Raw genomic sequence first — 16,160 nt, forward strand, 5'->3', positions numbered from 1 at the left:
GCATGCGCAAGCACCTGAGATTAAGAGCACTCTGTCAGAGCAGCTGAACGATGTTTTTTTCTAGGTCTGCATATGTAGTTCCTTACCCCTGCCATCCCTGAAGCTCTTGGCCAGGCTGCAAGAACACAAATTTATCAGAGATAACCCGTCTCAGCTCCTCCTGAGCATCACCTTCTGTGCTGCTTTTGCAGTTACTTGGTGATTGTTGAGGGAATCCTGGGTTGGGCGCTCATAATTAATCTCAGTCACTAAAATACTACAAGATGCTTGACAAATATCAGAGTAAAAAGTCTGAGAGGGAGAAAATATTTGTGTGTTGTACAGGAAAAACTCAAGGATCAAAATAAACTTGGTCTTCAAAGAAACTGATTACATGCTTACAAATGGAAAGATTCATACTAAAATAAAAATTAGCTTCCTATCAAGGAAGAAAATACATGGAATGTTAAAGCTGCAAATGATCAGGAAAAGCAAGATATCTGCCTCCTGGAAAAATGGCAGTGGCAGATTTCACATAGCAATTCGTGTATTCAGAAACAGGGCTTTGGCGGCCACAGAAAGAAATTTAGACTGACAAGGCAGATACAGGAGACAGAGAAAAAAATCGGCAATCTGTCTTCATATACAATGTTTCCACATTTTTTATTTTAATTGCTCTTCTTTTTCAAGCAAACCACATGCTTCTTGAGTGACGATGCCTAAAATAGTATGCTAGACTAAACTGAGTTCAGCCAGTTCTAGGCCTATATAATTTATAACCCCTTTTACATGGGCCAGCTGCACCTCTGATTTTTGCTTCTGTGCTACGATCAGAGAACTTCAAATGCCAGAACATACTAACAGTATCAATTTCTAATAGTACTATGTCTTTCCTAAAACAGTCCTCCTGCTAGGCTGCTAAAACTGAAAGCAACAGAGGTTGCTCAGAAGACACCAAACTGAATCCTGGGGGTGTGGAAAGTGGCTCAACACAGTGACTGTGTCTTTCTGCAAAATGATAGACAGTGCAGTTGGGGTGACCCCAGACTGTACAAGCCATAGCAGCAAGAGCAATTATGTGGTAATATTCTGCTGTCACTGTTAGTTTCTGTGAAAAAAACCTTGCCCATCTCCTGGAAGAAAAATAAATTTTAAGCGTTTACTGCAGTGCATTTCCATCATGAAGCTGCTAAAGGAAATAGTAACAAGCTGTAGAAGAGAATTCAGAGGAACTTAGCTCAGATCCTTTTCAGTTATATGTCTCAAACCATCACCATGTCAGAGGTATCAAAAAATTGCCCTGCTGCAATGAGTTCTCACTTCAGGTCAATCCCAGAAAAAGAAAGAGGCAGAATAAGAGTTGCAAGTCTTTTGCAGAACCACTGTGCACCATTAAAGACTATGGTGGCACTGACTTAGGTTTCAGAAAAGGCATCTTAATAAGAGCATTCCCAAAATCTGCAGCGAATATATTCAGCAGTGGCATATTTAAAGTCAAAGAGAGCTGTGAGAATTTGTCCTGACAGTATTTGGCTCTGTGCTGAGGTATTTTCATCTCTAGTTTAATTAGAGTAGAAAAGGTCTGAGATGGTAAAGGATCCATGTAAAAGCTAGCTTCATGGGTGGGCTGCTGTGCACTTTGTGGAGAGAGTCCAATACTACTTAACTTTTCCTGTCTTACAAAATGTATAATCACCTGTACCACCAGTGCTGTGCAAGACTTCTCAATGCTTTCTGAAGGCCCTGCTGTCCCCCAGGCCAGCTGCCCCAGAAGCCATCCCAGTCCTCTTGGGTGGCACTACCTCAGGCTTGGCTGCAATTGCAATTTCCACCTACTCTGCTGGTGGCATTGCTTTTCAAGGCAACAGAAATTGGGCTTTTTTTCCTAATATATTACGAATTTCCTGCAGAAAGAGGCCAAGAAATCTAAAAGGTGTTCATCTGTAAAGCATCTCAGGGGCAAATGAGTTCAGCAGACCCCTTAGCCTGCAGTAACAGATATTTTATCAATAAGAAAGTTAACAGAAGCATTTAGACAAGGCTGTTAGATTTACTTAACAGATTTCTTGTCATAGCTACACATAAAAGCATCTTGTGGTGGGCTCTGTACTTTTGCTGGTGCAGTTTATACTAGTATCCTGATGGAAATAAATTATAATAGTAAAGAAACTTATTTCTGCCACTATATTAATTTCTACATTAGGCACTGGCATGCCAGGAAAAATGCATAGACATCCTGTGACACAGCTCTGGGGGCAACACTCTCAAGGGGGGTCCTGGCCTTCAGACCTTGGGCTGTCACATGGGGGAAAGTGCAGGAGGATTTACACTGCCAACCATTAAGTGTCCGGCTTAGAGCCTCCAAGCTTTCCATTGTGGGAAGTCTGTGTGCATTCATTGTATTAGGGGCCTACGGAGTCACCTGATTTAAGCCCTATGAGATCTCCTATACTGTGCGCTAGCATGGCATCCACTACTTCAAACTGGTAAAAGGAGCAACAGCCCGGAATAAAACAGTGTGGGTTTTTTTGTTCCTCTGGGAAGGAAAGGGAAAGCAGGGCTCCAATCAATGCATACGACAGGCTTTTTAGTCTGTGTAGATCCACTGGGAGGTTTGGGGATGTTTTATGTGTAGATCAAGAATGATACTTTGCTATTAAACACAAAGCTATTGCTCCTTTGTTCCTTTACCAAATGAATAGATGCCATTGAAACAAACCCAAAAGTTTCTACTTTGTGTTAGTCTGGAGTATGAGTTTTACTGAGATTTCTCCTTATCAGATTTCTATTAATGCAGCATTTGCAGTCCCAGTCCGTCCTGGCGACTAGTGACCATTCAGTATTAAATCTCGTAAACTGTATGCTGGATCTTTGTTTACCAGAGTACCTTTCCCCATCTGTATCCTTCAGACTGCCATAACAGAAGTTAACCTTATGTCAGGAAAGTAGTTAAGTATATGCATTACATTAACATGTGCTTAAATCCCAGCTAAGTCAAGTATAAATGTAGTGAGAAGCACCTCCTTTAGTGTTTCCAAGTGCAGATCCTATTTTACTTTTAAAAATCAAATTTCTATTTGAAAGAATGTTGATTACTTTTTCCCTACCACAAATACTTGAAAAAGCTTGAATGTTAGGGAAGAGCCAGAGTTAGCAAACTATTCTTTCTGCATATAAAGTAAGATTTTTATACTGACCTTTTATTACCAGCTTGACTGTTATAGAGGTCTGAGAGAGCTGCTACATGCTACAAACAAACAGGTGGTTTAAACCTGTATAAATTGTCACTGTATGGCAAACTATAACATTTTCTGATGGAAGTGTAGGTTTTAAGTCCTGATTTTTGGTGTCAGGCACTGGTGTCCATTCCACGTGCAAACTGAAATTCTTTGCTGGTGCCATGTGCTTTGTCTCTGCAGGAGTAAGCTGTTTATTTCCTGTAATCTCCTGTGCTGCAGAATTTGTGTACTCTCTTTGTATCACAATAGTGTGTGTTATTGTTCCCCTTCTCAAGGGGTTGTAATATCGCAGAAGCACTGGCACCATAAAAAAACAGAAGTGGACTTTGTTTGAAAGCTATCTGAGCAAGTAGCGTGGAGTTAACAACATGATCTCTAAGCACTGTGGGCTGAGTTAAATATGTGCCCTTTATGGGAAAATCAAGTGGGCTTGGTGTAGGTGTGAGTAAACTGGTTTGGATAAACAAGAGCTGATCGTCATCTTCTAGAATAAAACATTTTAGATTTCTTTTTTGTTTTCTTTCATCTCTTTTAAAAGAATAGTTTAACTCTTTCTTTGTTTCATGCTCATATTCTGTCCCTGTGGTATTGTACCTTGCTCGGCAGTGCAATAGCTGTTCATTTTGGTGCACAGTAAGTAATATGGCTAACACTTGTCACATGTGATTTAGTTTCACCCCCTTTCTTGTCAGAGTGAAGGAATGATGTACCTTCAGTGCACTGTGTCGCTCTGAAGTCTGTACATTAAAAAAAAATAATCTAAGTGGCTGTTTATTTTAAAAAGGCAGGTAATGAGTTCTGCTGAGCCAGAAAAGCTGAGTTGATAACTATATTTCATTTCAGATTGCCCTGTAGGTATCCCAGGCCAGATCACAAAAGGTAAGATCCAACGTACTATTTTGCAAGGGTGAGCTTGTTTGCGTGGGATGCTGGACTTTACTCTTTAAGTGGTCTGAAATAGAATATATGCATCCAGGAATTAAAAAATATCACAGACCTCATCACCTTCTGCTATAAAAAAGGTGAGTGAATGCTCACCTGTTTTCTTTCATATATGAAGGAAATTGCAAGGGGCTTGCTATAATTGAAGCAAAAGAAAGCTAATGTCTGTACTAGCACCATCTGCAAAGGTAGGACATCATACACTTTATCATATCAAAGAGAAGAAAAGAAATGAATTGCCCACACTGTTTGAGGGAAGTGTCAATAAGAAATTCAGGGTTTCCTGTACCATATGCATTCTTCAACCTTCTTCAGCTTTTAGAGGAGCCTCTGCTGTGGTTGCAATCCATTTTGGCCAGACAGCTGGAGGTAGGTGGAACCAGGCCTGAGAACCCCAAAATGCTTCCTGGAGGCAGTGCTGAGCTTCAGAGCACCATGATGCACTCTGCTTAATTATCCAGCGCCTCAGAAAGAGCCGACAAGGAAACTCGGGCTTTTATGGCTGCAGGCCTTTCCTTTGTAGTGCAGGAGTCGTCAGAAGTATCAGACGTTGCACATTAGGTAATTGTGTGTTTAATAAAATGAACAACCAAGCCACTGCTAAACGAGTGTCTGAGCCTGGGGACAGCTTGTGCTTTTGCCTTAAAGAGTCTTTGCATTAACATACACAGCTAGCATTAGGATTACAATCAGGGCTATTAATTTTGAGTAATTTCCTTTACCACCTAAGCAGTAGCTACAGACCATTTGCCAGCTGTTTTCTGTGGCCACATGAATCCCACACCCAGTCAGTGGTGGTCTTCCACCCTCCCAGCAGTGACCCCTTTGACAGCAGGGGAACGGTGTTTGCCATTTTTCCTGGCCTTTTAGGCCTTTTGCTTCAGAGATGGGTGCTGAGGGCTTGGACAGTGCTCCGTTTCTTGAACATGTGCTGGTTTACACCATATTGCTATACAAGGGTAGCTGTTGGCCCTGTTTCTCAAAGTTCAGCTGGCTGGCTTGGCTTGCTGGTGTCAGTGTGCCGTAACTACAGGCAGGTTGGGCTGTTTAGCCTGCTGGGTGGTCTGTGAACTGCCTGAAACGGGTGTAGGCCTATTGGCCCTAACAAACAAAACATGGAAAGTTTCCCCGTGTGGCCTGAAAGACCCTGGCTACCCGTGCACAGCAGTGTTAGCTCAGAGGTGGTCAGAGGTTATGGCCTCTGCTTGGAGAAGCCCCAAGAGTTCAAAATGATTCTGGAGAGAGCAGAGGCCTCACCTCCTGCAGACCCTCTACAAAGTGATTGAAGAGATTTTTTGGGGAGCGAGGGTGCCATCCCCAAGGGTACTAGGGATGCCTGGGCACATTCTCCCCTCTCTACTGAAACTAGACCACTGTGTGTCTGGGATGCTAAGAGATGTGCAGATGCCCCTGGAGCCTTGCTGCAGCCCTGTGGTTTGGACATTCAGATGGGGAAGAGGACGTAGGGTCCTAGGACCTTCCCTCTCCCTGGACTCACTCTGCTTTTTATGCAGTAGTGGGCTACTCTGAAACATATGCTTCTTCCAGGAGCAAAGCCAGAGACTGGCTCTGCTATGCTCCCAGGCAAACAGCAAGTCAGGCCCCTTTTCATTTGCTCTCTTTCTGACCCCACATTTGGCATTCCTGGTTGCACAGGGGTCCTGCTTCATCACAGAGAATGGGGGATATCCCAATCTTTTGTGCCCTGGAGTCTTATGATGGGGGAACCTCTTTGGTGATGAAGGAAACACGGGTTCAAACTCTCTGAGGCCACAGACAGCCCTGATACAGTTATCCCTGATTAAGGGCTCTCACCACGTGCTTCTTATTACAAAAGCTTTGATTGTTGTGGCTGCCACATTATGTTTTAAATGGTGCCTACTCTGTTCCATGACGTCCCTGACTCAGGAGAGGGCTAGGGGAACTGCTGGTAGCCAGTACCTCTCACGTGGTACCTGTCAATTCACTCTCAAGTCATTGAAGTGAGCTATGGGTGGATTCAGAAGTCTAAATTCTACCCAAGTTGCACCTTGGGCACAGGAGTCCTTTTTTCAGAGCTGCTTTAAGAAATGTTTATATGCAGATTTGCAAGAAGAATTTAGTCCAAAATAGCTCCATTCAGGTAGGTATAATGAAAAGATGCTATACCCAGCAATTTAGAGCCAAATAAAAACACCCAAGCAGCCCTGGACTACTCATTTTGTGTTCATGCAATGCCCTGAAATTAAACCAATATAAGGTTGAAGTAACAGTGATGAATGATTTTTGTACTTTTCACAGAGCTCTTTCAGAAGAAAGTAATTTATTTAAAACTACAGTATGATTTAACTTGCTGGACCTTTCTCAGAGCCTAAATAAAACTGCAATGATTATACTTTTTCATCTGTCTCAGCAAGATAACCATCAATTATCCTGGTCTGACATGCCCCTTCCAGTGAAGGAAGAGGTACATTTAGAATATATCACCCACTCACAGACAAAATATAATTTGGACTATCCAGATGATGATTTCTATGAGGGTCTACACTGTACTTTCCCAGTTTCTGTTAATGTATTATGCATTAACTTTTTTCATTTTGATGTGCAGCTTTTATGGCTCACTGGGAATCGCTGTTAGCTCAAACCTGTGAATCCCTGTCCAGACAACTCCCTCCCTCCATCCTCCTCCCCACCACGGCTCTTGTCTGCTCATGTATCTGCCCCCCTTGCTCCCAGGCTCAAGCCCATGCTCCCTCTGTGCACTGGAGCTTGCTCACTATAGCAGAGAACTTATTTCCTTTTTATAGTTTAACTACTTCTGCTTAACATCAGTCAGATCCCAGCCAGGTACCATCAACCCCTGGCACTGCCATTTCCCCAAGAAACTAAGGGCAAAGGGAAGGACCTGCAATTCAGCAGTGCCTCAGGGCTGTGCTAGCTTTGTGGCTTGAGATTTGTGGCCACATCTTTCACTTTTTAGAAAATGCACATTTTCTATTTCCAACACATGGTTTTAACAAGTCAAAATGACTTTTTAAAGTGTAATACTTGGTTTCTCAGGTTGGATGCACAATGAAAAGAGCACTGACTAACCATGCTATTTGCACTGCCTGCAAACTAAGAATTATTGTAGTGTGTCAGAATTCCCCCGAAGGTACATATTTGGTCTAAAAGTGAAGAATTTGTGTTAAAGGCACTGAAGAAACTGCACATCACCCTGGGGATGGTTTTTGGAATTTCTGTAGCATGTTCAAACAAAACTTGACACCTTTTTTTTTTTTTTTTTGGTAGAACTTAGAAGCAGAAATTTAGCAAAACTTTAGGATGTTTAGGCTTTGCTTATTAAAACTACATGTATCCCTTCACTACAAAAGTGAGTTATATGTCTAGGTCAAAAGCAAAACCGATCCTTGAGCATGCTAGTAAATTTATGTATTATCTCACAGAAAACTTTTATCAATTCAGTATCTCATGCAGTCAGTATGACTAATGATGCCTCATGCCAAAGCCATGGACTGGTTGGATAAGGATTCAGAAAATATATGTAATTTAAAAAAAGTATCTGGAACTACCCTGGTATGTGGCACTGGTTTGATATAAGGCAGTAAGCGGTGAAATTCATCAATGTCTAGTAATGACAACTTGATCAAGGAAGCATCTTATACAAAATATCTTCAGCAAATCAGGAAGCACTGGGGAAGCTGTAGAAAGCATTTTGAAAAGCTAGGCTCAAAACTGCTTCTGTGGTGGAAACCAGTGAAACAAAGTTAAGAAAGTAGTTTCAATTTGCATTATAGTTCTCTGTAAAAATGATAGTCTTATGCTCCTTGCACTGCTTAATATTTTCCCTTTATATATTTTGTACTTTTCAAAAAAAATTATTTCTTCCTGACTAGCTGCATTTTCCTGCTTGGGAACCTTTCCCTCCAGCTCTCTGATACCTCTCTGATACATTTAGTTTAGAAAAGACCAACCTGTGCTAGAAAGGTGGTTGCTACAAAAGGCAAGTCAGGAAACAAACCCAAAACACCTTATGGCCCTCAGTCATCTTCTAGTGCTGCTTTGCTGGGACCTCCAAATCCTTTGACTCCTTGCAGGGTCGGCTGCCGAGGGGCAGGATGCCCGACCCCACATCCCAGGATGTGGTGCGTGGCCACCCTACCCACGCCCTACAGGTGGAGCCCAGGCTCCCCCCTTCCTTGGGCATGGGATATAGAGGTGCCACCTGGATGCTCAGAGGATATGCATGAGCTGTTGTGGTAGCCAGGTGCAAAAGGCACATCTGGATCTCCTACTGGAGGTGGCATTCCTGTCCTGCTGGTCTGAGCCATGAGGGGCTCCTAAGGCTCCTCACTAGACCTGCGCTTTCTCATACTCCTCACAGAGAACATCGAAGGCTAGTCTTTAGCCTAGTCTAGTCTTTAGGCAGAGTCTACCAATATTTCTGTGGATAAGCTGGATGCTTCTCTGCTGTCATCTGCAGAGAGATCTTTGGATTTGGAAGCCTGTCCCGTCTCCTCCTCCTGGGTCAGAGGCAAGTCCTGCTCCTCAAGGTCTCATGGGAAAGGCTGCAGTGAGGATGGAACCTTATGCCTCGTTACTGCGGCAGGCTGACCTCCCCAGCTAGTGGTCATCGCTGCTTTGGCTTTGCTACAGGCTGTTTCAGTTGTACCCTTCCCGCCTGGTGCTGGTCTGCAGCCCACCCATAACCCAACTGACACATTCAAGCTGAGGTGTCTCACCAGATGTGGCTGTTGTGGGGAGCCATTTGAAAACTGTGGACCTGTGAATACTGTTCCCATTTTTTAATGGCTACAGAAGACATCTCAGGACTCCATGCTGCTTTTGGGATGAAAGTGAGCTATGGGTTTGCATGGGTGCCAACATTATAAATGAGGCTATTATGGGTAGTGCTGGGTCTCTGAAGACATGCTGTTGGTGGAGGTGCTGGTGAAAGACCTGACATAATGTGGGCCAAGCTGTGCAGCCTTACGGCATGTGTGTTGGCAGCTCTTGACAACTGGCAGGAGTGGGCTCTCTAGCATATGGGTCATGCAGACAACATGAGGGATGACTATGCTTCCAAAACTACATCCCTCAATATCTGAGTGCCCTGGAGGGGACTTGAAAAGCTAGAAAACATGGTGGCAGAGAAAGTGGCTCCCAGAGCCTGGTCTCAGATACTGTGACTGTATGTGCAGCCAGAAATTGTTGAGAAACGTGTCTCAGGACCAGGCTGACACTGATTTACTAATTTTGCATATTAGAAGCTTTTAAAACATGCTGTTTCAACATAGAGATGAATCACAGGATTCTGCTTCTGAGATCCCATGATCAGAAAGGAAAACTGAGCTTATCACATGGACTGGGAGCAGGAACTTGTAATTTATGGTCTTTTGTTTTTAAAACAAAACTGAGCCTGCAGACCTCAATATCGCATAATCCACTTCCATGCTCAGGAAGTTTGTTCTGAATTTTGGCTTTAGGAGATTACCATACAAGCTTCTACTTCAAATCTAATTATTGCTTAACTTGCGTATTTCTTTCTACACACAGATTTCACCATTGAGAATAGAAGATGTAGACCATGGAAGCCTGACACTTTACATCCCAAATTACCACTTATTTTGAGATGCAGCTTGGTGGAAAGACTGTCCACAAAGCAGGGTGAAAGAAGACTTGTCTGACTTGTGTGATGCCTTGCAGGCAATCCCATTTGTACCAAATTGTTCCATTACAACTACTCTAAACTTCTCTAACCTTTCCGCTCCCTCATCTGGACACTCCCCTCCTTCCCACTTAGCCTCATTTCCAAACAGCCCCTCTTTCTTCATATGCTTCATGTCCAAAAACTTCTTCCACCAAGCCCAGGAGAACAAAATGCTGGAGTGCTGCAGATGCATTGCAAGAGAGTTGAGAAAGATGGGGTCCCACCAAGGTGAGCAGGATGGGGTCCCATCTTTCTCGGCTGGCTGACAGCTGTGAAAATAGCCTCTGAAGTCATGGAACTGTTACCCTTTCGTAACTCTGACTCACTGAAGGTGACCAGGGCCAGGATACACAGTACTCCTGCCAGCTTTCCTCTATGTCTTACCCTTGTTCTACAGACGCAAGGGTAAACTACGTAGTTGGGGAAAATAAAAAGAATGAAGCCTTCTGAAACCCTAAAAGAACCTGGCAGGGAGATCGAGAGGCACAGAGGTGGCCATGTCCAAACTTCCCTGTAAATAAGTGATTTTAGAGAGGTAAAAATTTCCACTGTTTTATGTACAAACCTGGAGGTGTTGGAAATCCCCAACTCATCCTGGTGGGGACATTAAAGGACTGCATGAAGCTACACAAAATCATTCAGAATTTTCCCAGAAATTTTGGCGCATGTAAAACTGTCACTTGGCAATTATGCGCCTTTTTTCATATGAAACCAGCTGCCGGCTGAGAGTCTCTTGGCTGCTGTGTTACATGTGTTACATTTACAAAGCTATTTTATAAGGTGACAGGCTGAAAAACAGTTTGAAAACGCAAGTTCATCTTGCAAGTATTTTTTATATCTGTGTCTATGGGATGTCCTGTAGAATGAGACACATTATGGATAACTGACACAGTTCGTGTTCTTAATGTGCCGCTGACCTCTTAATGCACTCTGAAGCTCTGGAGATAAAGCAAAGGTAGGATGGACTTAATGGGTGCTAGAAAGCCAGTTCAGTCATGACAGTAAGATTTGTCAGGTTAATAACTGCTTAAACCTAGGTGATTTGAATGAAGCAGAGGTGGTTATAAATAGTCTTCTGAATGCAAATGTGTTTCCAGTTTGGGCTATGAGCTATAGATTTAGGTGCTCTGCTTCAAAAGGAAAAGCAAAAGCTGCAGATGGTGTTTTTTTTTTTAATTAAAATACATTTTCATGAGCAATATTGCTGGCTCCAAGTCATTGGGAAATTTTCCTTCTGATCAACATTTTCTGTTTTTTTTCCAGGGCTCATTTGTTGAAAAATGAGCCTGAATAGGAAAGGCAGCTCAAGGCGACCCAGCCACGTTCTGCTGCAGAGGAGAGCAGAGATAACAGCTCCAAGAAGGTGGCAAGAGAGGTGAGGGTGAGCCAGCTGCAGAAAGAGGGAGCGGGCGCTGCTCCTCCGCTGGCAGGGCACCAGCCGAGGATGTGGGAGCAGCCCTTAGACACCACTAAATGTGCAGCTGCCCCAGCCCGGAGTTTGGTGCAAAATGTTTGCAGAGCCCAGAGCAAATACTCAGGCAGCTAACCCGTGAGTGCCATGCTGTCAGGACTGCCCACTTCTGATACCTCCCGGTGTTTGCGAGGGTCAGATATATCCACACAGGCTGCAATCTCACCTGGCCAGCATAGCTACCCCATAGATGCCTTAGGAGCCTACATAATTTCAGTAGACCCCCGACTTGCCTGTGAGCCACAGCACTGAAAGAAAAGCTCATCAGTAATACATGCTCCTGTTTTATCTGCAGCAAGTCCCTTCACATCCCACTTTTTGCAGCAGTTTGCCTTCCGCAGGGCATTATCAGGAGTCAGTAAAAGGCAGTCTGGCTGCTGCCCTCCGTAGTGCTGACAGCAGTGCCTGCAGCCCCTTCGGGTCGGGGGCTGAGAGAGTTCACGAGGGCGATGCAGGCTGTCGTGAGCCAGACAGTCGGAGTTTAATTTACTAATAGAGATACAATCTAAGCGGCTACAGACTTTCTGGGCACTTCTGCGGCTCTCCGAGCCTCTTCTGTGGCAGGGGGAGGCTGCACTGCCTGCACAGCATTCACCCAAGTTTTCCAAGTGTGAAATGTGCGGCAAAGAAAGGAACTGGGATGCGAAAGAGTGGCAGCTGCTCCAGGGCTGTTAGAGAGGCTCTTTTACAGGCGAATGAACCATCAATTTGTAGTAAGACATTGTTTTCTAAACATAGCATAAAAACTGTTATCTTGCCTGGCTGGTCATTAGAAGAGAGATAATTATAGCCTCTGTGCAACAGCCTGGCGCAGAACAGGGGCTGCATTGTCCCAGGGCCCAGCTGAGTTCTAGCGCAGGCACCCCAGGCCAGCGCTGGGACAAGGGGGCTCCCTGTGCCCCGGCAAGTTCAAAAGAGGAATCAAAGTGCTCTAAGTAGGTGCAAGCACCTATTTCGCTCTCTGACTCCGGCCTTAAAAACTACTCCACAGGAGAAAGGTGAGGAGGGCAGAGCTATGACTGCTGTAGCTCCATCCTCCCTGGCTTTAGATACAACACATACTATGACTGTTATTTTTCTCTCCTTAAAAAAAAACCCCAAAACTCTAGGTTTTCATTTATTTTTGTTTCGTGTTTCTGTTTTCCAAAGCAGACCAATGCTACCTGTATGACGGATGGGCATTCAGAAGGAAGGACATACTACCTGTTTAGGGTCCACTTGCTGAGCCGTGAATGGGAGGTTTAAACCTCAGCTGCTGCTGCAGCACGCTGGAGGAGTCCTGGTGGACTCCAAGCTTCAGGGGGCCAGCACATCCCCCAGGGCTGTCAGGAAATCCTAGACTATTGCTTTTGACCACCCATCCAGGAAAGATGGTGCTTCCCCAGCCCATTGCAGTGGGCCAACACACACCTCACTGCTCCGGCACCTGCCCATGCCAGTCCCTGTGTGTTCAGGGAGTTGGTGCCTATGAGTGCCACAGCGGTTTTTTCTATGTGTTTAGCCAACGTGTTACATTGGAGGAGGAATACAGTCGTAGCTGCAGATAGTAAACTGAGCTATCACTTTTATTGCTCGTTTCAGCCAGATGCCCCAAATGACTTACCTATCATCATTTAGGAGACTTTTGGTAAAACAGAGACTTAAACATGCATGTCCCGAGCCTTGGGTTAGCATGTAAAGCTACTGGGCAGTATTTGCTGTCTAGAGCTTTATTTGTGGCTCAGAGGTGAAAAGGAAAAAGTTAAAAATTCTCCAGGCAGACCAGGTACAGTCAAGTCTTTGATGCCACTGTTATGTAAAATTCAGGTTTATTTTTAGCAGTGTTTTCTAAAAAGCAATGGCCAGAAATAATAAATAATTCTGTTGTTTCACGTGAAATAATTAGTCTGTTTTTCCAGTTTCTGTGTTCACACTGTAGCTCAGGCAGTCTCCTTTTAGAAATATGCCAATTAATCAAGTGTGACAACAGGAAGTGTAAAAATTAACTTCCTACTACTTCTTTGAAAGTAAGTAAGTAGCTGGGTGAAGAGGGAACACCTTGATAATGTCTCCACTAAAGGAAAGATTTTGGTAGGATCTCATTCTTATTAGACAGAAGAGAATCCATATGGGGTACCTTTCTTGCACCCCAAGTGTGAGGAAACCTGGTTTAGCTAGTAAAACTACTTGATTCAACCAGCCAATGGTAAGTCATGTGTAAGAATACTACTAGGAAAAGAAGTGTCTTACATAAAGTGGTGAGCAAGTTAAGAACATAACATTCCTACTACAGGTGGAAAAACAAAGCAATATTCAGATTTATTGGTAGGACAGTCGAGGTTTCTTTTTTTAAAAAAATATTTCTTATGTCTTGCATAACAGAAAGACAGGAAGTCTTTTCTGTAATCCCAGTGAGAACAACCCCAGCAACTCAAAGGATTAGAAAAAATATGCAAGCAAAATAAGTCTGTTTAAAATAAGACACTAATTTAATATTCCAAAAGTAATGTGTGTGTGTAATGCAGTTATTTTTGCTTGAGTTCTCTGTGCATCTCTGAAAGAGGCCAGTCTTACAGCCATGACTGTCATTCAAGTGATGAACTGAATAAAGTCTGAAGAACATGGTACTACAGATACAAAAACCCCAGAGATATTCTTTGAACGTAGTCAAATACAAGGTGTTTTTAACTTTAGGTTGTATGTGGTAAAATACAAACTATAAACATATATGACTCCATTGCTGTTCTCAGTCAAATGTATTTTTGAAGCCATCTAAACTACTTTTTATCTGTGCTCGCTGGGTTTTGGGAGTTTTGTTTAAATTTTGGAGAGGTTAGAGGAAAAAGAATGTGCTCCAAGGAGGATCTGCCTCTGTAATCTGTAATTCTTTTATTGCTCTGAATGTGGTGTAGTTCCCATAAACTCTAGGGACAAAATATTTACTGGGGTTCAAACTTCGCTTGGGGCATTTGGTTCATGTTCATACTAGTCTGAGAGAAATCACATTTTGAAGAGACTTATCGAGACTCTAATCTCTCCGCAGAGAGCTGAATGGCTGTGGCAGGCTTGACAATGCTATTCATTTTTGGAACCTCACTAGCAAAACAAGCACTCAGCACAAAAGGTTACAGAGCATCTAGGCTACTGTACTGTTCATACATCTGTATCTATCATCTAGCAAGGGAGTTCACACCATATAAATACATATCACTGGAATAATACCATTTTCCATTCTGTATCTTGGGGATTAGTGTTCCCCAGTGTCAGGTAGTGCTGATTAATGATACAACACACACCTTCCTATTGATCAAAGAGACAAAAAGTCTTAAAAGCAAAACTGTTTTAAACCTAGGGAACAAGTTGCATTGCCTATTATACACTATTTGAACAGTTAGCATATATATGTCTATTGGTGTGTGACTAATATACACTATTCTTTATCAAATAATTAAGCGCTTGCTGTTCAGGCAGCGAGTATATGTGTCCACTTTAACAGTAGGGGTTTAATGTTTTTATAAATACTTAATAAAGTATATATAATTTAAAGCACAGTTTCATTCTACATCTATGTCTTCATCTTCTTGGTCTTTGATCCTATGCACACAACTGGAATGCTAAACAAAAAATTATGTCCCTACAGTTTCTTAGCAGTGAAAATATTTAACTATTATCAACAGGCAAAAAAGCAACTCCACCCTCTCCCCCATAAATAAACGTAGCAGAGAAATGACATCAGAATTACCTTGCTTGAGGTGTGCAACTTTTTATTCCTTTTCTCCACACAGTATGAAAGTGCTATTTTTTCCAAGTTTTTCTGTACCCCAAACTCCAGCCAACATTATTCTGCAGAAGGAAAGGCAGGCAGCAGAGGGAGGCCTGGACACCTTTTCTCTTTCAGAGAGGAGCTAATCAAACATTCCCATCAAGCTCCCAGCTCTGTGAAAGGCACATTGCTCTCCCTCCCTTTTCCCTCCCTCCCTCCCTCCCTCCCTCTGCTCCTCTCTCCCTGTCTGTCTCTCCTTCTCCCTCCCGCACACGCAGACCTACAGAGCTCGTTACATTGATTTAGCAGCCGAATTAGGCGGTCCTATTTTAAATTCATGTTCCCTCCCACATATTTTTGGTAGGGATTTCTATGTTGCTTTTGCACTAGCCCGTCAGATTTGTCAAGTTTTTCTCTTTTGGGAAGCGAAGCTTTACTCGATGGATGTTTTGGCTGAATTTTTTTCAGTCCCCCTGTGCAGTTCATCATTGAAGTAGAAGGACTACAACTAGTAGCTGGGAGTAAACTACACAGCTCTAAAGATTATAAATACCAGATTAATTAGGTACATGTCAGATTTAAAGAGGAAAAATAACTTTTGAAGAGACAGGCTGTGATGCTTTTACTCATGTGAACAGCATCGTATTCCCCCAACAGTTTCCCTGAAGTCGGAGGATTAGTGACAGAGCAAGCCTGTGAGTCTGGGCACAGAGAAGTAGAAGTGTGACATGAGGGTTAGCATGGACTTTTTTCTGATGAAATTGGGGGTGGGAATTTAACAAAATGCTCTCAAGGACTTCTAAACCAACACCCATTAAGTGTGACCTGGCCAAATGAGAAATAAAAAATGACTAATTTTTTTAAGTATCTTCTGAAATTCTTGGGTGACTTTTAGAAGAAAATTTTATTGAGACAATCAAGATCACAGCATTTACAAGATTATCACAGAAAGGGCTGGTATCACATTCCAGGATGCTGGAATGCAAACTATGATCTGCAATTCCACCTAGGTATTCAGAAGTGTACAGATAACATATATGAGTGAACATACACTGTTTTATCTAAGTTCATTACTGGTGAAAAAAAATCTAGTATAAA

At 43.0% G+C, this 16,160-nt stretch overlaps 1 protein-coding gene across 1 annotated transcript in view; it reads right to left on the reverse strand.

The window, feature by feature from the left end:
- Nucleotides 1–15,050, reverse strand: part of VIT (vitrin) — a 54,159-nt gene extending 39,109 nt beyond the window's left edge. The window contains exon 1 of the mRNA XM_010581234.1: nucleotides 15,042–15,050. The gene's annotated coding sequence lies outside the window, so the exon portion shown is untranslated. The remainder of the gene's footprint in view (nucleotides 1–15,041) is intronic.
- Nucleotides 15,051–16,160: the final 1,110 nt, after the last annotated feature.

This window comes from Haliaeetus leucocephalus, unplaced genomic scaffold (assembly GCF_000737465.1).
Source record: "Haliaeetus leucocephalus isolate CR32 unplaced genomic scaffold, Haliaeetus_leucocephalus-4.0 Scaffold752, whole genome shotgun sequence".
Taxonomy (NCBI): Eukaryota; Metazoa; Chordata; class Aves; order Accipitriformes; family Accipitridae; genus Haliaeetus; species Haliaeetus leucocephalus.